A 22530-nucleotide genomic window follows, 5' to 3' on the forward strand; every position below is an offset into this window, starting at 1 on the left:
TAGGTGTACGCCATGCAAAGGTGTACAAGTTTGCATTCCAGCCCCTTTTGGCATTGAGCAGTAGTACCGACAGCAGAGCTAGCAGTTCTGAGCTATGTGAGATTTGGCACTACAGGATGGGACATATGTATCATGGAGCCTTGAGGACATTACGGGAGATCACTACAGGTGTGCCAGATTTCAGTACTGATCACTTTGATACTTGCAGAGGTTGTGCGATGGGCAAGTTTGCCAAATCCCCTTTTCTCAGCAGTGACAGCAGAGCGACTGGGATACTTGATTTGATTCATTCTGATGTGAGCGGTCGGATGTCTCATGTTTCCTTGAGTGGATATGAGTACTATGTTTTATTCATTGATGATCACTCTAGGAGGACCTAGATTTATTTTTTGAAGACCAAGAGTGAGGTCTTCAAGCGGTTTCAGGAGTTCAGAGCTCTTGTGGAGACACAGACAGGTCGAAAGATCAAGTCCCTGAGGTCGGACAATGGAGGAGAGTACACCCTTGGAGACTTTGTTGACTATTGTGCGGAGGCAGGCATTAGGAGGGAGTTCACTGTTCCTTACAACCCCCAACAAAACAGGGTTGCAGAGAGGAAGAACAGATCCATCATAGGGGTTGCCAAAGCCATGTTACATGATCAGGGGTTGCCATTATTTTTGTGGGCAAAGGCCTGCAACACAGCTGTTTACTTGCAGAACAGGAGTCCACATCGTGCCTTGGGGCACATGACTCCGGAGGAGGCTTTCTCTAGGAAGAAGCCTGATATTGGTCATCTTCATATCTTTGGATGCATTACATACTCCTATATACCCAAGGAGAAGAGGATCAAACTAGAGCCCACCGCAGAGAAGGGTATCTTTGTGGGCTACATTGAGACCTCAAAGGCCTTTCAGATTTACATTCCTGCACAGAGGAGAGTTGTTGTCAAACGGGATGTGAAGTTCGAGGAGGATAGGGCCTTCAGGAGGTCACAGGAGTTAGAGTATCTGGATCAGCCAGACCCTCAGCAGCAGTTGAGTCAGTCGCAGGGATCCAGTGGGCAGGGATCAAGAGGATTCGGTGGTACATATATGAGGATGTCAGGTCCGTCAGTGAGCAGTGGCTCGCCGAGCCAGAGGGGTGGTGCTCTGGGCAGCATGCAGAGCAGTTCACTAGGGAGTCCATTGATGGACAGTTCACATGGTACCTCAGCTTCTACAAGTTCAAGTGCAGGCAGGAGGACAACAAACAGACAGTCAGGATTTCAGGCTCCTGATGATGATGAGGAGGAGTTTCATTCTCCGGAGGGAGAAGTGCGCTCAGGGAAGAGGAAGCCCAAGTGGCTTCAGGACACCTTGAGAGATGCCACATCTGTTGCTGAGTCGGAGAGGCCGGTCATAGAGAGTAGACCACCTGAGAGGTTTTGTAGCTATATGGTGATGGTTACCAGCATCCTTGACTCTGAGCCTTCTAGCTATGAGGAGGCAGCTAGCCAGCAGGTTTGGAGAGAGGCCATGCAGGAGGAGTATTCTTCTATCATGAAGAATGATGTTTGGGAGGTGGTGCCGAGGCCTGAGGGCAAATCCATGGTTACTTCCAGATGGCTTTACAAGGTCAAGCATGCTGCAGATGGCAGCATTGAGAAATTCAAAGCAAGGTTTGTGGCTAGAGGGTTCTCCCAGGTAGAGGGAGTTGATTATGAGGAGACCTTCGCTCCCGTGGCTCGATATACTTCGATCCGCTCCATTATATCGATAACAGCAGAGATGGGTTGGAAGATCCACCAGATGGACGTGAAGACCACATTTCTCAATGGCTTCATATAGGAGGAGGTGTACATTGAGCAGCCATAGGGCTTTGAGGTGCATGGGAAGGAGTCCCATGTGTGCAGACTGAAGAAGGCCCTTTATGGCCTGAAGCAAGCTCCCAGAGCTTGGTACTCCAGGATAGATACATATTTGCAGGGGATGGGTTTCACAAAGAGTGAGGCAGATCCGAACCTTTACTTTATTGTGATTGGTGAGGAGCCTCTCATTCTGGTGCTGTATGTGGATGACTTGGTCATTACAGGTGCAGAGAGACTCATAGAGCACTCCAAGAGAGATCTTGCGACGGAGTTTGAGATGAAGGACATCAGCTTGATGCATTACTTTTTGGGCTTGGAGGTGTGGCAGGAGGAGGGGCATTTCTTCCTGGGGCAGGGGCAGTATATTGTGGACATCCTTAGCAGATTCCACATGGAGGATTGTAGACCCATGTCGACACCGATGATCACCAACTGGAAGAAGCTTCATGCTTCGGATTCCGAGTTGGTGGATCCCACATTGTACAGGCAGCTGATTGGTTCCTTGATGTATTTGGTCAACACTAGACCAGATATCTGTTTTGCAGTCAACACGATGAGTCATTTTATGTGTGAGCCTAGGAAGGTTCACTGGGTGGCTGCAAAACGCATTTTGCGGTACTTGCAGGGGACAGTGGATTATGGTCTGGACTACAGGCAGGGAGATGGAGTGAGATTGGAAGGATACACTGATTCTGATTGGGCAGGTTGTGCTTCTGATAGGAAGAGCACTTCAGGGTGCTATTTTGGGTTGGGTTCAGCAGTAGTGTCATGGTTCAGCCGGAAGCAGCAGTCAGTAGCACTGAGTTCAGCGAAAGCAGAGTATATGGCAGCCAGTTTAGCTAGTTGTGAGGCCATCTAGCTTCGCAAGATGTTGTTTGGCTTATTTGGTCAGCCGTTGAGACCTTCAGTGATTTACTGTGATAATCAGAGTTGCATTAAACTCACGGAGAATCCAGTATTTCATGACAGGTCAAAGCATATCGGGATCAGATATCATTTCATCCGAGACTATGTTCAGAAGGGAGCTGTGAAGCTTGAGTATATTTCCACTGATGAGCAGGTTGCAGATATTCTTACCAAAGCCTTACCACGGGGCAAGCATGTCTACTTCAGAGACAAGATGGGTGTGGTGAGGAACACCTTCCTCGGTAAGAGGGAGTGTTGAAATTTGGTACCGGAGGACAGGTGGTTCCCTTAGGCTTTGATCTTTGGCCTAGGGAAAAGTGTCCAAAAGAATTTAATTTTTCTCCTAAAGTAACTTTATAATTTTTATAAAGTTAAATCTAATTTAAAAGTGACTTTAAGTGATAAAGTTACTAAGTCTAATTTTAAAGTGACTTTTATAAAGTCAATGAAAAATTAGAAAGGAAAAGTGACTTTGGAAATAAATGACTAAGTGGGGTGAATTAAAAAATAAAAGGTGAGATTTAAATGAGTATTTAATCTCAGCCTAAGATCTCAATCTATTTCAGCCATTGGATTTAGGGATTACCCAAAAGTCACTTGGATCACCCAAAAGTCACTTGGGGTTAGATTAAAGGAAGAAAAGGTCATTCATTCTTTCATGAGCAGATTGGAAGAAGGAGAGCAAGAGAGCAAGAGAGATTTTTGCGCAGGGAGGAGAAGGAGACAGCAGCTTGGCACACATTCCAAGGCAGCAGTTGAGCAAATTTGTACAGCTAATTCAGCACACAGTGAAAGGTAAATTTTAGCACGATTTTCGAGGAGTGGTTTGCACAAAAATCGAGGAGCAGTTTGTTGATTTTTCTGCACGCAAAACGAGGGTTGTACAGCACATTTATTGCAATCCGTACAGTTGCATTTAATGCTGAAAGTGGGCACGAAAATCGAGGAGGAGGTTGTACAGAATCTATTGCTGTCATGTTTGCTATAATTTCTAGTTTGCTGTGAGGCATGGGAAAAGAGATAAGTTGTAAATTTGCTTGCTGATTTTTTGTTGAATATTTCTCACTATAAAAAGGCAATTTTCAGAAATAAAGAAGAGCTCTCAAACTTGTTTTCCCCAAGAGTTGTAGGGGGTTTTTCCAGGGTCAAGTTGACCAAAAATCTCAGTGTTTAAATGTGTTTTAATGGCTGTTTATTACTGCTGATTTTTATTTCTGCAATTTCCAGCATTCTGTAAAATTTCCAGAATTTGTGTTTTCAACAAATTTATTTTTTCTAGCTTGTTAAATGTATGGTTATGGAAAAGGGCATTTAACTATATGGGAGAAATAAGGAGAAACTGAAAACCGAGGTGGGAAATGAGAAATTTCTACAGTTGAGTGGGAATGTATATTTGAGATGGATGTGGATGGGGTTGTGGTTGTAGTGGAGGTGAATGGTAAGGATAACATGGATTTGAGTATGGAGGATATTGAGGAAAATACTGAGGATATTGTGGATGGCTCCCATAAGTTCCTTGTCAGCCTTGTTGCCAAGATTGGTTTTGAGGTTGAGATGGCCAATGTTGCCAAGGAAAGGATGTGTTCCAATTACTTTGAGGTGGATATGCATAACCTTGAAATTGTGAATTAGGCTCTTGCATCGTGTCAAGTTGAATAGGCTACCATGGTCCTCTTGGAGCTACATAACATAGCTGCATTGGCAATTAGCTTGCTCCCTTGTCCTCTTGGTAAACTTCGTTCAACCTTGGTAATGATGGACAATGTTTAACATCATATGATTCTACAAGGAAAACACAAATATCAACATCTTCTTTTTCTTCATCTTGCATTCTTAACATTTCTACTTGTTTGGATATATTTCTAAGAATTTTCATTTTAAAATCATCAAACAAAGTTCCAAATTTAGCTTGACTTACCGACCTCGATGCTGATTTACCTACTTTTGTCTTTCCTCTTGATATATGTATGCATGTTTCACAAATTTCTTCAAATGATAATTGGTATACATCACCTCTACTCATGAGATCAAGGATATCAATCCACCCATCCCTAATTGTTATAAGTAAGAGGGTTTTTAGTGTGTCAGATCCTAAATGATATAGTTTTCCCCTCTTAACATTGTACATGAACCTCTCTATTAGATCCTCAAGGCTCTCATCTTCTCTTTGATTCATTCTAAAGATTTCTTCTTTAAGATCATGGTCTTTATATTTTTCGATAAATATCTTTTACATATCATTCCATGATCTTATTGAATTAGTCCCTAAACTCATGAACCATTTAAGAGCTTTATCCTTCAATGTTGCTGGAAACAATCTCAGTTTTTGAATTTTTTAATAAGTAACTATAAGATCTACAAACAATTTCAAATTCAAAGAGAAAGGTTTCCAGATCCTTTGACCTTAGACCATAAAATTTTGGAAGAAAAGATGGAGGGATGTTCTTCATATGCGCGTTGACATTAGGATATTGAATGGGGAATCCAAGAAGATCTTCCTCATTGTCATCATCTTCATCCATTTCTTCTACATTCTTTGCCATCTCCTTCTTCTTCTACCTACAAAAGTGGATGGTGATATGGCTCTTATTGCACCATGTGATAAAATGGGGGGGGTGGGTTGGTGTTGGAGAAATTCTGTTTTTGTTTTTATGATTGAATGAAAACTATAATGCAATGCAATTTTCTATTTTTGAAATTAAATATGCATAATGCAATTTTTTATTTTTTTTAAAGTGAAAAGAAATGAATCAACTAGGGAAGAAAACAATGCATACTTTGACACCTCCCCGGAAACGGTGCCAAAAAGTGATGAGCCTTGGTATTGCAACAAGAATGTTGCAACTCCCAAGGCTACCGACTTTAATTATCAACCCGGGTTCGTACAAACTTAAGAGGTATCAGCACTATATGTGTAGCATACAATGTGTCCTTCCTTTGTTGTCATGATGTAATGGAGTGCATGTACTAAAGTCAAATCCTAAACTAATTGCAGAAAATGAAATGTTCGAAATGGAACCTTAAACTATTGCAAAAAATAAAGTACAAGGAAAGAGACTGAAATCAAATGCTAAAACATACCATTTTCTAACTAACTGCTAAGGGGATTTACTTCAAAAGAATGCTAAGTTAACATGTATGCAATCCTATTGTCCTAAGCATGCAGATTCAAACCATCAAACCTTCTACTATTGTGCATGTAAATGAATAAAATAAATATGTTTTTCTTTTCGTCTTTTTTCATGTGAGAGTGTGAAATCTAATCTCTTTTGGTGATGTGGCAGGTGGCTTGGAGATGATGGTAAATGGTCATAAGGATTGGGAGACAAGTAGGGACCCTTTGCTAGCTTCCTCGAGGATTTTTCCTCAATTCGGCCTCAAAATAGGGTTTCCTACAGGATGCTATAGGATTTTCGAAAGGATATCCTGAAAACCTACAGGATCCCCTGAAAACTTACAGGATCCCCTGAAAACCTACAGGATACAGCCGAGAGAAAAAGGATGGATGTTGAAAGTGATGGAAATCTTAGGGAAGGTGGTTGGTGGATGGAATGAGGCAAGGGAGTGCCTAAGACCACTTCAGAACTCAAAAACAAAGTTGGGAGATGGTTGGATTTCTAAAAAATCTTGGAGAAGTTTCCTTGTGAAATGATGAAATTGGTGACGGTTTCGTGAAAGAAAGTGAGGACCATGGGTGGATGGAGTTGGGATGAGGTTGCTGACTATGAAATCTCTATGTACTCCTGAAACACCTGCACTGCATCAAACATTGACATTTACCCAAAAATCATGCAAACAAGAAGAATTTCAATTATCTAAAGGAAACAGAATTTCATGAGCTAGTTGTCTACTTCATGCATGAGGAAAACTTTGTAGAATGATATAAAACATTGTTGAGATCTAACGTAAGACTGAAGATAGAAGGAATGGAAATCAAATCCTACCCTTGAAAACTAGCAAAATGATGACCTAAGTGTGGAGCAAGAGGGTTAAAATGGTCTTAATGGCATGGAGGTCAAGTGGAGGCCTAATCCCAACTTCAACGATGATTTTTTTCAATTCAGGCTCAAAACAAGATTTCCTACATGATGTTATAGTGATTTACTACAGGATGTACAGATTTAATATAATTCATCGAATGACCAAGCAAAACAAATCCAAATTGGATGGGACAAATTTTGTTATTAATTAGGATGTTTTAGGTCCCCATTCCAAGTGGAGTCACTCAAAAAGACCTCTATTAACCCATGCTAAAAAATAGAAAAACAATACTAGTCGAAAATGTAGAAATTCGAGAACTAGTGAGTTAGTAAATCTAAAAAATGCCTAAGCTAATCAAGTGCAAATGCAGTGGGGTAATTTTTTTATGAACTAGAATGTTTTTTTGATCTAATGCAATTGGAATCAACTTGATTGAAGCTTGTTAGCATGCTCTAAAAAATAGCAAAATTTTACTGTTCTTTGTGAAAAAGAAGGTCAAACAATCTAGATTTGGGAATAAGAAGACTAATCCAAGCAGGTAAATGATTACTATGAACTTCCAAAGATTTTCCAAGGATGAAATAATGCTTTTGATCCTTCAAAAGAACTTACATTAGCCATTTAGCTCAATCCTACAACAAGAAATCATTAATATTGAATGCAGAAGTAGAAAAGAAAAAAAAACTAGAGATGCATGTGAATAAGCAGTGAAAATGAGGAAAGAAAATGATACAACAGGGCTCTGAGGCTCCTGGGATGGCCAAGCTCAAGGAAACTCAGAGACCTATCGAGGAGAACAAGATTTAGAAGCTAAACATGACACCAATCTTCATTATTTTCATCAATAGAATTACATCCCTGCAAGAAAATACAATGGAGCTGCAAAAATACGAGTTCTCTCCACACGAACACTAATGAAAATCTCTATATAGAGGAAAATTCAACTTCGTACTTATAAAAAATGATTAGGAATCATTCCCCATGAATGGAGGAAGCTTTCCATACCAAAATTCCTTGATTAGTGGATCTGGTCCCCAATACTAGGAATCTGCATTAAATGGTAGGGAACACATTCCTAGGTTTTCGCAATCATTGGAGTTTCACAATCTGTGCCATGAAAATTGGACTTGGTACTTATAAAAAATGATTAGGAATCATTCCCCATGAATGGAAGAAGCTTTCCCCATCAAAATCCCTTGATTAGTGGATCTGGTCCCCAATACTAGGAATCTGCATTAAATCGCAGGAAACATATTCCAAGATTTTCTCAATCATCGGAGTTCCACAATCTGTGCCATAATTCCATAACGTCTTGTTGATTTATTACTTATTATTGATCCTCTTGTAGTAGGGAATAAGTCCCTAAATTATTTGCTCCTCCAAATCTTCATAATCTGCCCAATATTCTCATAATATTCCACAAAAATAAATAATATTGGGCACAAATATCCAATTATTCATAAACCTTCCTAATGAATATATTAAAGTTAAAAATACATTATCTAATGTAGAAAGAGAGGTTTAATGTGTTGAAGGATGGTCATAGGCCTTAAATTATTGTTTAATTTAGAGGCATGGGCCTTAGCTTATGTCTAATTTAGAGGCCCATCAGGGTGCAGTTTCATCCGTGAGTGCATGTTGCACTTGCTACTGTACCTGTTCCTGCTGCAACTCATTCTCTCATCTATGCAGCTCATGTTCTTCCTTGAGTTGTTGCTTCAGTACATGCAACTTCTTCTTGGTTCCTTTCTCTGCCCTCGCGTGACTGTTTTGTAGTGCCATCACCTCATAGCCTCAATCTCCAAGGATGTTTTTCGTCGTGAGTGGAACTACTTTGGTCTTGCAGCTTTGCTCCGCCTTTGTGTTGTCAACAACCTTCCTCCTATGTTTGTTGCATGCAGGTATGCTGCCTTAAGATGGTGGTGGTGGTGCTACTCGCTTTGATGCTGATCGTTGTGATGTTGCTGCCATCTTATCTTGATGTCCTTGTCTACGAACAACTTGATGTCTTCATAGGTAGGCAAGCTCATAGACACTTGCTTGGCTGCAACCCACGTTGTGCTCTCAACAGTGTCCTTTGACTCTGCTCTCTTAAAGACCATTGTACTTGTGTTGTTGAGAGGCAGATGAACACCTACGATATATGTGGACATGGCAACACTCATGGCATGCAATATGTCAGTTGAAAACCAAAATGAACTTGAGAACTAACTTGCAACATACCTATGTGATTGATCATGAAGGTTGTGCAATTTCCACCGGGAGGTCGGGAGATTGACTTCTAAAACTGCGCAAGGCACGGTCTGGGTTGTCGGGAGGTTGATTGACTGTTGGAACTGCATAATTCACAGTATAGCCTGGCCTGCTGAGGACTGAAACTATGCAATACGTAATTTCAGTCAGGAGTGACATGCAACCAGCAAATTGCATTGTGCAGTTTCTAGGGCCAACGGGATACTGCCTCCGAGAATTTCACAATGCAAGCCTGGAGGTCAGTTCCTGGCTAGACTTGCGCAATTTGTAGAGGGAAGGCAGAGCCTTCACTTCTGGAAATACGCAGTGCTAGTCGGGCAAGGCACGGTCCGAACCAAGGCAACCAAGTCTGGCTAATGGGCGAATGAAAACATGAGAAGTATAAATGCACGGTGAGATGAGTGAAAGCAAGACTGAATGATCATTCATTCAAACAGCACGTGCAGGATTCAGAAAACAGGAAAGAATGCATGTGTGTGAAGCGAGTCGCCGCAACGATGACTGTCAGTACAAAACATTGTCATGCATGCGACAACAGTGAGATGTTAACGAACACCGAAACTGTGCTAGTATAAGCTAGTATACATCAAAACGACAGCAAGCGCTCACTAAAATCAAGTAGACAACATTCATATGAAGCGAAACACAAAAAGCGCCAGAAACGCAGCACGAGACATGAAAAGCAGGCTTACCCCAAAACAATTGAGTTGAATGTGTTGACGACTCCTAGATGCAATGTGGGATGTCAGAGCTGCAAGATCAATGTGAGGAATGAGCTTTGCAGCGTTTGGTTGATGAGTTTCGATAAAATCGAGGTTGCGACGCGCATGCCACAAATCTAGGGAAAGCAACACTTGGTGGGAGGTTTCTGAAATGATCCTTGCATGTAACCTCCAACTACTAAAAATAGATCCCTGAAACAAGGGATGCCTTTGCATGTTGCCTTAGGAGGAGCAACCCATGCATGCAAATCAGTTTTGCTCGGTCCCGAAGGGAACCGGTCAACTCAACTGTACATGCAACAATCTGCTCAGCTGGGACAAAAAAATGTGCATTTATGGGAGGGAGATAGGATGGCTACCCAGAGGGATTGCACAATTTCTAGGCAAAGCAGCTGACTGCTTCCCAAAATTACGCAATTTCTGGGCAGAGTAGCCCCACTGGGAGGAATTGCGCAATTATCTCAATCAACAATGACAGGCAGATTTGCAAAATTCTAGAGCCCAACAAGCTGCCAGACAGAATTGTGCAATTTTTGGAGGGAAGGTTGGTTGCCCTCCAGAATTGCGCAATTTCTTGAGGGAGCTACTCAGCCTGCAGCTGGACCAAGTCCGGTGAAACAGCTTGTGAGGGGAATGCAACAAGCTTTGATGGATAGGCTATCATTCTGCAAGAAAATCACTAAATCTTGTGTACTTGACAAGACAAGACATGCTTCTGTGAAAGGTTGGCAGGGAGGCTCCAAAACGAAGCTAAGGAAAAATTTTGGAGGGTGGTTTTAGCCTCTACGACACTTGGTGACACATTGGTAGAACTCCAGCTCTTTGAATGGACCTTCTTCGTGAAAATCAAGTCTAACACCTCTGGAAGTATTGTTTAGTTCTCAGTTCATCTTGGTTTCCACACTTGCTCGATTGTAAGATATACTATCTGCCAAGCCCTTTGTCGGTCAACACACATTCCAAGCCAAGCCAACACAGTTGTTTCGATTGGGGTTGAGGAGTATATGATGCACAAGTAGTATAGTCGTCAGAGTCTTAGTTTCATCTCTGGTGTTGCTCCACTGCCAGCAGGCTTGGACAATACCCCGACGGAGTCATGCAGGAACACAAGCATGGCTTCGCTGCCAGCGAGCCTGGTCAGTACCCCGACGGAGTTACTTACATCACCTCTCTACATAGGAAGCCTTTATTTTCTTTCACGTTATTCAATTTTCATTTTTTTCAAACTTTTTTCACTTTTTCATTTTTTCATTTTTTATCTTCATAATTGTGCATAACACTTATTCATTTTAGAGGCGTAAGAGGGATCCTGAATTATTGAGAGCAGAAGAGGTTGTTCCTTCAGAGAAGTAGTTTAGGTATACCTCTGACATGCTTGTTAAGGTTTCCCCCCCACCTTACTCTACTTGATTGAGCTGACAAGGATTAACCCTAAAACAACCAACTAGAGTAGGTGATACTAGTTAGCACGCAAGCGTTGTGCTTTCACCAAGGTTCAATTCGAATAATACGTATTTTCGATTGATGTATCATGGACTGAAGACAACAAGTTCTTACATAAGAGAGTAGACAACAGATAACCAAATGTTGATAGTTGTACAATTCCTCTCATACTTTACCCAGCTTGTTTCAAGAGTCGCATACGGTCCATGCAAAACTAACCTACGGATAATAACAAGCAAACAAACCAAAAAGAAAAGCAAGAAGTAGAAGCAAATGCGGAAGCAAAGCGAGTAAGCAAACAAACAAGCAAGTAAACAAACACACAAAGAAAGAAGCAAACAACTCAAAAGAAAACATTACTCCTACTCCTAAGTTAACAGTGCATGGGTCATCTCATGTGAAGTGATACTTCCAATGCAGCCACCGGTGCATTGGTCGACCCATGTTGGTGAATGCACGTTTACAAACATCGTAGTTGCGCAAACAAACAAGCATGAAATATATAACGATGAAGATGGACACACTCTGAGCTTACAAGTAACCACAGAACAAAGATGAGTGAAAACACATGACATGCACTTTGTGGAGCTGCCATGGTGTTGTGCTACACTACGTGCAGATGTTGAGTGTATGCATTCTCTTAACTGTGACATGCAAGAAAACATGAGAAAGGTAGACCACTTACGTTGTGCATGTGTGCTTGTTGTGTAAGATTCCTCCCATGCATGAGCGATGGGATCATGTATTTCGAGTGGAGGAAGCGAAATCTGGGTGTTTGGTGGATCTTCGATGCAAAGCAGAGAGTAATGAGGAGCCTTGAGTGTTTCAACAATTTCCTAACCGGAAGTGAAACCAACCTTAGGACAGCGAGGGACTGACATAACCATCATCTCAGGCTAAAGTGCTGATAAGCCTCATAAAGGGGTAATTATGTGGGCTCATTTTACCTCCTAACCTAGTCAAATCAACCATTCTCTTAGCTTATTGTATGATTTTCCGATTATATTTATGCTTATAGAGTGAGTTGAGTTAGTTATTGTGCCATGTGGTCTAACATGTATTTAATGCAGATTATTGATGAGTTTCGAGGTTAAAGTCAAGGATCCAATGGACAAATGGCAGCAATAACTCGAAGTGGACAAAGGAGAGGACTTATAGGAGGGAATCCCCCTCATTTATTACTCACTTCGAATTCCCCTTCATTCAGCTCGGAGTACAAGTAGCCGAATCATGCACTAGAAGGCAGCCAAACAAGTGGAGGATCACTGATGATTATCTCGAGTTTTGGGAGCCAAGCCTCCTTGATTTTAAGAAATCTATTGGTAGCTTCATTTGTATAAGTAGAGGGGCCTAGGGCCTCACTAGGGTCGGATTTTTGTTGGATTTTTGCTTATGTAAACTCTGCTCAAACTTCGAGCTTATTTTTGTGACAGTTTCATGTAATCTTGCTATTGTTTTGAAAATAAAGATGGAATCCTTTTTGAGCTAGCACTGAGTTACCTCAGAGGGCTAAAGCTCTTGGGTTAGGGCCCAATCCAAGCAGCCAAGCTCCTCTGTACTTGTATTTGTATGCCTTGTTTTAGTTTGTAGATTAGTTTGTTGTTAGATGTATTTCTTTTATGGTTAAGAATAGGTTGCTTTTGATGATTTAGTAGTTTGCTTCCATTTGTGCTTTCTGTAGTAAGTTAAGCAGTGATTAAGAGAAGATTCAAAAGGCGAGCAACAGTGCCTTGACCTCTCTTCCTCCCTTTGGGACCATGATTTGAGGCAAAGACCCTCTTGCTGCCCCAAAAACACAGATTTTCCTCATTCATAGGACTTCTAGTGTTTACAGCTTTTTAGTAGGTTAATAGTCCAGTTTTGCTTTGCTTCAGATCTTCTTCATCATGCTCACTTCTTGATTTGCAATAGTCTTCTTTCATGCTTTCCTTTCTTGCAGAATTTCTCAGCATTTCCTTTCATATATCATAGTTTAGACTATTTTGATGCAAAACTCTGTTTTTCTACATGCACTCATTTCACTACTTGCTTAATCTTATTGGATGACTGTCAGTTCCTTTGCAACATATCTCTTCTAGCAGAAGGCCAGCTTATCAGTCATCACATCCTCCATCTAATCCATGCCCTACAGGTTGCCCAAACCTCACCTCAATTCTGCCTTAGTTTCCTACATTTTCCATAGAACTTCTTCCTCTCTCCTTGAGCAAACCCAATCATCTTCCTCTCTCTTAGTGATTCATGGTAGACCTTAGGAGCCTTAACACCTCATTCCAACCTTCATCCACCTTTTTCACCCACTCTCACACCCTCAAAATAGTGGAAACTTCTCTCGGCCTCCTCCTGCAGGCCTCCTGTAGATTCCCTGTTTTCCTCCTGTAGATTTCCTGTGTCCTCCTATAGACTTTCTTGTAGGCTTTCTTTTAAAGGCTGAGTGTGGGAAAAGCCTCTAGAAGGCCACCTGAGACCTCCTAGGACCCATCCACACCATCCTACATCCTCTCAAGTCCCAAAACCGCCCTTCAACACCACCTATTCGCTTGCCACATTCACACACAATAAATTACATGCATGTCAATTTCACATAAAAATACATAAAAATCCAAAAATATGTTTTTTGCTTATTTACTTCCAGAAATAGCATAGTTAGATGTTGTTTGCTTTCTTGAATAGGTAATGGAATTCCTTTCATGGTTTTCATAGCACTTTCTGCAAAAGTAGAATTAGTTGGTTAATTAGGGTTCACTAGGTTTTCTTTACATTTCAGTCTTTCTCCTTTCTGCAGTTAGAATAGCATCTATCTTTCTTTCCTTTCATCACATATAGAGCTTCTTCTGGAATCCATAGAAGTTAGCTCAAGCTCCTAGTGATCTTGCGCCGACTGACCAAGTGACAACCTGCAGTGAGAACTAGTACTTGTGCATACAGCACCGACGTTGCCAAGTTTGTTATGAACTACCGAGTTGATAAGAGTAAAGTAGGCAACCCAGGAGTTGCAGCATTATCGCTGCAATACTGGTGCTCACCAAGTGCCTCGACAGTCTACAAGGTTTCGACTTCGTTGACAGATAGATCATCGTAAACCAGTGTCTTAGACAGATTAACAACAATTGAATCAACATTGTGATCAAATGAAGAAGTAGAGAGATCATGACAACCAAGATCATAAAATTCAAGATGTTCGTTGGCATCCTCATGATTCGATGAATCATCTATAGGGGTAGATGAGAAGCAAAGATTTTCACCCTCTGTGTTTTCAAAAATGACAGATGACAGATTGGACGGATTTTTGGAGGAAGATGTCATCTATGCACTATGATGACAGGCTGACATCCGACATGTGCTGTGAATGATCGGAAGTAGAAACATCTGAAAATGGGTTTTCATAGGGGGAATTAGCAGTGGCAGAACCACAAGGGATGTCAAGATAAAGCAGATGAGGCACGGCTAGAAGGGAGTCATCCTTCATCGCGGGTTCTTCTTTAGATTCCCACACACACTCATCATGAATGATGGCGTAGGTTGGCTGCATAACACCAACTCCGTCGACAACTTGATCCTCATTCATAGCAGGTGAGGAGTCCGGAATGGAAGAACAAAAGACAGTATAATCCGGAGGATCAACAAAACGCGGGGACAAAGGTTGAGGGAACGAATCCACATGACAATCAACAAGCTTGCAAGCCAAATTTGTTCAGATATCAAGAGCAGGGTGGGTGGGAGGATGTGATAGTTCAACAGATGTGTGTACATGATCTCCCACATCATTCCGTGGTGGTGGAGCTGTTTGATGAGGTGAAGGTGGACAATCAGTTGTGACAACAACTGTGCTTTCCTGTGATTGCACAACTCCATCAACGAAGTGTATTGAGTGGGGTTTGTATATGCGAAGAAGATACTCAAATCTCCCATAAAGAAATTCCCAATTAATTTCATCTTCGGGAAATCGGTATGCAAGATTACAAAAGTGTGTGTAAAACTAATCAATGGATTCATCGGGTGCTTTTCGTAATTTCATAATTTCTTGATCGAGTGCTTTATGGTTAAAGTGATTGAAAGCACGGTCTATCTCTGTGACCAGATGAGCAAGAGAATGAATAGATTTTTCAGGCAGCATGGCACACCAGTGCATGGGGTGCCCTCGAAGCGTGTAGATGAACAACGCGCAAGTCATGTACTCTTCAAAGATTCCATGTCTTTCGCATGAGCCTACAATTCCGACTGCGTGCCTAACCAAGGTTACATGGCCTCCACCATTGTATTTTTTATGAGACAGGTTATCCGAGAGATTTTCCGAGATAATGAAGTCGTTTCCATAAGACATACAATCCGAAAGAGCAACTCTGTAGTTAGTCATGATAGATGTGTAGAGATTCAAAACATATGTGAGGACTCAGCTTGTCATCTGGCCCTCCTTCTAGTGCCAAAACATTGACAGTGCTGGACCCGCCAACATGTAAGGGGATCTCACCGGTAAGAAGTCATAGTTAGACCTTAGATCGCTTGGTGTAGGAGTCCCAGCAGTGGGTCATACGGTAATGCCTTGACCGCGATTTCACACAGAGGCAAGTAAGATGTCTTTGTTGGTAGCAAGGGTGTGACAGCTATAGCAAGCCAAGGAAGGTGCATGAGAGGTTCAAACACATGGGGGTTGAGATGAGTGCGCCCCTTGGAAACCTGTGATAGCACGGAGTTAAGAAGGGAACACACGAGCAAATATGCATCACAACATGGAAGGCAAGTTAGCTAGCAATCCAAAGTGATGGTTAAACCAACATCACGTTTCAAAAAGATTCATACATACATACACAGAAAAGTCCATACATGCATGCGTAAGCAAACAAATACATATATCATTTAGAGTAAACCAAATAGCATAGAATACAATACAACATATGCATGAAACATGTTGGCTCTGTTATATTAATAAGTGTAAGTTCCAGTCATACAATACATCCATGTCTAACCACTAGTTTCGACAACGGAACGTTACAGCCACAACCGCCTGCTCCTCCAAAGAGATATACTACCTCTGCGCAGTGGAGAAGCCAAGGCTCGTTACAATACTGGCTAAGCTCTCTCTAAGATAGTCCTATCGGAAACTTGGCTGACCAGAAGCCTATACAATGAGTTATGAGGTACTATTTATAGCAAAGGGTGGGGTGACCCTTGACATTCCCCTTTGAGACCGTTCATATATTCTCATGACTCTTCAACTACTCTATGATTGTTACATTCAACTATTGACACTTGAACTTCCACTTGACAAGACATTAAATTACAATGGACATGTGCCCATGTGAGACAAAATGGCTTGAGCAAGCCATGTAATACATCACTAACACTTGGACTGTTGTGGTGAGACCAATTCTTTGACATGCTTGTGGTGGTTGAAGGTGGTGATCTGATGCCAAGCTTGGTTGTCCGTGATGGTGTCCGTGCGCTAAATGGTGACATCTTGCTGAAGCGAACTCTTGCCTTCATTGCATCCAGGTGCACTGATATGGCTCCTTTGTCCAACTCATCTGATAGCATGCGCATGGTCGTCCTGGTGCGACTGGACCGAAAACATGTTGATGCATAGTTTCTAGGCTGCTCTCCAAGCATGTGCTGGTGGCCGTGCACATCAACTTGTCACAGAACATGTTCAGCTCTAGTCAGACTTGCTTCTTGTCTTCGCCTCGATGAGTGTGCCGAATGGGTGGGATCACATGCATGTGCATAATGACATGCATGCTGCTGCATTCCCTTGCATGTGATCAACAACACTGCTCACCATGTCTGCTCCGTGCTAGCTACTAGGATGGATCTATAACTTGTACGAGTGCAGTTTCATCCGTGAGTGCATGTTGTGCCCCCTGTTGTACCTGTTCGTGTTGCAACTCATTCTCTCATCTATACAACTCTTGCTCTTCCTTGAGTTGTTCCTTCAGTACATGCAACTTCTTCTCGGTTTCTTTCTCTGCCCTCACGCAAATTTCATGTCGCGTTGTCACCTCATAGCCTCAATCTCCAAAGTTGCTTTCGCCATGAGTGGAACTACTTTGGTCTTGCAACTTTGCTCCACCTCTGTGTTGTCAATAACTTTCCTCTTGCGTTCGTTGCATGCATGTATGTTTCCTTCAACTGCTAGTGGTGGTGCTACTCGATGTGATGCTGATCGTTATGATGTTTTTGTCATCTTACCTCGATGTCCTTGTCTACGAACAACTTGATGTCTTCATAGGTAGGCAAAATCATAGACACTTGCTTGGCTGCAACCCACGTTGTGTTCTCAACTATGTCCTTTGACTCTACTCTCTTGAAGGCCATTGTACTTGTGCTGCTGAGAGGCATATGAACACCTGCGATACCTGTGGACATGGAAACACTCATGGCAATCAATCTGTCAGTCGAAAACCAAAACTAACATGAGAAATGACTTGCAACATACCTGTGTGAGTGATCATGAAGGTTGCACAATTTCCACCAGGAGGTCGGGATACTGACTACCAAAACCGCGCAAGGCACAATCCGGGCTATTAGGACGCTGACTGACTACTGGAACTATGCAATGCACAATCGAGCCTGGCCTGTTGAGGACTGAAACTGCGCAATGCGCAATTTCAATCAGGAGTGACATGCAACCAGCAAACTGCATTGCGCAGTTTCTGGGGCCAGTGGGACACTGCCTCCAAGAATTGCACAATGAAAGCCTGGAGGTCAGGGCCTGGCTAGACTTGTGTAATTTCTGGACGGAAGGTAGAGCCTTCACTTCCAGAAATACGTAGTGCTAGCCGAGCAAGGCACGATCTGGGCCAAGGCAACCCAATCCAGCCGATAGGCGACTGAAAACATGAGAAGTCTGAATTCATGGTGAGATGAGTGAAAACAAGAGTGAATGATCATTCATGCAAACAGCAAGTACAGGATTCAGAAAGTGGGAAAGCATGCATGTGTGTGAAGTGAGTCACCGGAACGACGACCGTCCGTGCAAAACATTGTCATGCATGCGACAACAGTGAGATGTTAACAAAAACTGAAACGATGCTAGTACAAGCTAGTATACATTAAAATGACAACATGCGCTCACTGAAATCAAGCAGACAACATTCATACAAAGCGAAACACAAAAGGAGCAAAGTGGGATTACCCCAAAACAACTGATTTGAATGTGCCGACGACTCCTAGATGTAATGTGGGATGTCAGAGCTGCAAGATTGATGTGAGGAATGTAGAATTTTGTAGAATTTTCCCTACAAATCAGCTAGCTCTGATACCATGTAGAATTTTTTCCACAAATCAGCTAGCTCTAATACCATGTAGAAATTTCCCACCTATAGATCAACCTGGTAATGCAATGTACTAAAGCAAAACACTTGATCCACTTCTACAAACAATTTAGCGGAAGCTTAATCAACCACGAGCAACATCAATAAGAACACATATAACTGATAAGAAGGAATCAAACACACAGAACACAGAGGAATTTACCCAAGGAAAGCACCTGCCTAAAACCCCATCTCTGTATTGTCATACAAGTGGAAATATAGTTCGGATTACACAAAGCCTTAGCTCGGAAGCTATCTAGCTCTTAGTACAATTCCTCTGCTGCTCATAGACAGTCAAAGGCTTCTCACAAACCTTCTCCTCTGCCCTCCAAGCCTCTTATTTCTATGCACAGCTTTTCCTGGGTCCTCCAGCTGCAACCTGTGTGATTCTCACCTCACACACAACAATGACCTCTGAAATAACTGCACAAACCTGAAGGAGATAAATCATCATCATGGATGAGCTTCCTTTATAAGAAAAATATTCATCCAACTGATAGTACATTGTCCCTTCTTTGATCTCAACTCGGTCTCTGTCTAAACTGACATGCATCAGTTATCCATGAGTGAATCCTCAGTTATCTAAAATAATAGTTGTCACATGCATGCAAGCATTAACAAACTATATTTTATTATTTTAACAACTTGTTAAAATAATCTAACTGGACTTGACTAGTTAGAACTAAGTCAACTGATTCTCTCATTATATAACTCATACTTGTTCCCTCAATCAGTGGAGGAAATTAAGGACACATTCCCCAATCAGTGGAGAAATAATTGCATGTTCTCACAAAGACTTCAAGTTTGCTTTTCCTTAACTAATTAACTCATGGAGAATGAATTAATTAATATTTCCAACTGCTGTTAAGACCAAAACTAATTTTACTTCCTATAGATAGACAAGGGACTGCTATAAATAGGAAGGGACCCAAAAATGCTATTTTTAGAACTTTCTATTTTTAGTAGTTTCACCTCTCACCCAAGGTGGCCAATGACTTCACTGGCCAAACTTCTATTTTTAGACATGCTATTTTTAGCAGGTCTATTTTTAGCACATTCTAAATTTAACATTTCTTGTTGCACATTTTTCAAAACTCCCTCTCAACAAGAAAGGCTTTCTCTCGAACCCGATCTTGTAACTCTGGAATGTTCTGCATGCAACACATCTACCTGGTCCACTTGCTCCAACAACACTTGGAACAAAAATACTCCCAACTGACCACTTTGTTGGGCTAGGAACATACTCTGATGCTGACAAGTGCTCCCTCTCTGACATCTGTGCTACTGCAACATCTCCATGCATCTTGCACCATTGCACACCTCTCTGTGCCACCTAGCACTGTGCAAAACACTTGTGCCTCTCGCATTGTTGCAGCCTGCTAGCTATGTGTTGTCCTGGGATTCCCTGCACTATCGCTCTCTCTGCCGCTCCACCCACATCTGTCTCTACCTAATCAGTCAGTTCCTGCTACTCCACATTGGGGCTCTTGTAGCAAGGTCTCATCCAAGAGGTTGGGTACCTCAAGGATCCTGCCCCTCCTCCTTGGGACGATCACCCTATATCGCCCCACCTCCTACCTGGAGGTATGGCTGCATGTGATCCCTCAGCCCACCTGGCTCGAAGTTTCCCCCTACTAAAGGTCTCTGCATGAGTAGATATCTCTACTCGATCTCCACTCAGCTTCCCCTATTGTGGCTACTCCACACCCTCCTGAAGCTGCTGCACCAATCGTGGCTCCTCCACAATCATCTGAGACTTCTTCTAGCTCTGCATGTTGAGAGGTAATTTACTCTCCCTCTCAACCACCAAGTATTTAACCTTTGCCTTGCTCCTTAAGGCTTTGCATGCATCTTGTACCTCAAGTGCATACAGGTTCTTGGCTAGCACACCAATCTATTCCCACTTTCTTGTCGTCACGAAATTTTCTAGAAAAAGAGTTGATTTTAAATCAGCGATATCTCCCTCATTCGAACTCCGATTCAGCCGATTTTTTTTTTTTTGATTTTGGGTATTTTTCTGTAAGAAATCCAAATCTGCTATTTATTTCTGAAAATTTTGTACATAAATTTTCAGATCTGCTCTGCAAAATCTCGGCCCAAAACTCAAAACTTTTAAATCTCCTCTGATAGTACATTGTCCCTTCTCTGATCTCAACTAGGTCTTTGTCTAAACTGACATGCATCAGTTATCCATGAGTGAATCCTCAGTGATCTAAAATAATAGTTGTCACATGCATGCAAGCATTAATAAACTATAGAACTCATACTTGTTCCCTCAATCACTGGAGGAAATTAAGGACACATTCCCTAATCAGTGGAGAAATAATTTCATGTTCTCACAAAGACTTCAAGTTTGCTTTTCCTTAACTAATTAACTCGTGGAGAATTAATTAATTAATATTTCCAACTGCTTTTAAGACCAAAATTAATTTTACTTCCTATAGATAGACTAGGGACTGCTATAAATAGGAAGGGACCTAGAAATGCTATTTTTAGATCTTTCTATTTTTAGCAGTTTCACCTCTCACCCAAGGTGGCCGATGACTTCACTGGCCAAACTGCTATTTTTAGACATGTTATTTTTAGCAGGTCTATTTTTAGCACATTCTAAATTTAACATTTCTTGTTGCACATTTTTCAACAAGGAATGAGCTCTGTAGCATCTGGTTGGTGAGCTTTGATAAAATCGAAGTTGCAATGCCATGCCACAAATCTAGGGAAAGCGACACTTGGTAGGAGGTTTCTGAAATGATCCTTGCATGTAACCTCCAACTGCTAAAAATAGATCCCTGAATCAAGGGATGCCTTTACATGTTACCTTGGGAGGAGCAGCCCATGCATGCAAATCAGTTTTGCTCAGTCCCGGAGGGAATTGGTCAACTCAACTGCACATGCAACAGTCTGCTCACCTGGGAGGAAAAAATGTGCATTTATGGGAGGGGTTTGGGCTGGCTGCCCAAAGGGGTTGCACAATTTCTGGGCAAAGCAGCTGACTGTTTCCCAGAATTGCGCAATTTCTAGGCTGAGAAGCCCTGCTAGGAGGATTTCCACAATTTTCTCAATGAACAGTGACAAGCAAATTTGCGCAATTCTAGAGCCCAATAGGCTACCAGACATAATTGCACAATTTCTGGAGGGAAGGCTGGTTGACCTCCAGAATTGCACAATTTCTTGAGGGAGCTGCTTAGACTGCAGCTGGACCAAGTCCAGTGAAACAACCTGTGAGGGGAATGCAACAAGCTTTGATGGACAAGTTGTCATTTTACAAGAAAATCACTGAAGCTTTTGTACTTAACAAGACAAGACATTTTTAAGGTTGGTAGGGAGGCTCCAAAATGGAGTTAAGGAAAATTTTTGGAGGGTGTTTGTAGATGCTACAACAACCCCTTAATTCAAATTCTTTTCCTTTCGAAAAAAATTCATGAAAAGTTCTTGAAATTTAAAAGATATCATACCCACAGATTGTAGCCATTGGACTCCTAGTACAACATCAACACCACCCATTGGAATGGAAAGCATTGGGATATTCAATACATATTCTCCCATGGATAGCTTGATATTATGACACTTTCCAAAGAAATTTATGGTTCCTCAACTTGCAACCATCACTTTACACTTTGGTGCTGGATATAGGAAGCAATTCAATTCTTTGGGTATCTTACAATGAATAAAATTATGGGCACTACTCGAATCAATGAATTACAAGATATGGTTGGATTCATTTCTTCTTTCTCTAAGGTTTGTTCCTGGTGTATATCATCTTCTTTTGACATTTCTTGTTCCTTTTCTTCCTCCTCTTCACAATCTATGTAAAATAATTTCTTCTCAGCACACTTATGACCTATAGTGTATTTGCTATTACAACTGTAACAAAGCCATTTTTTTCTTTTTTCTTCCAATTGTTGTGATGTCAACCTTGTAGGTTGTGGAAGGCTAGAGGCAACAACACTTCCATCTTTATAGTTGTGGGTGGTAGGCTTCCTTGTTGCCATAATTTTGCTTTCCATTTTTCTTGCCAACCTGAATGCCTTCTCCAATGAATCAAGTTCCCAAAGGCAAACCTCATGTTGGATTTTATCCTTTAAAGTCC

Source organism: Pinus tabuliformis, chromosome 7, assembly GCF_031772625.1.
Source record: "Pinus tabuliformis cultivar Carrire ecotype Pingquan chromosome 7, CPIR1, whole genome shotgun sequence".
NCBI lineage: Eukaryota > Viridiplantae > Streptophyta > Pinopsida > Pinales > Pinaceae > Pinus > Pinus tabuliformis.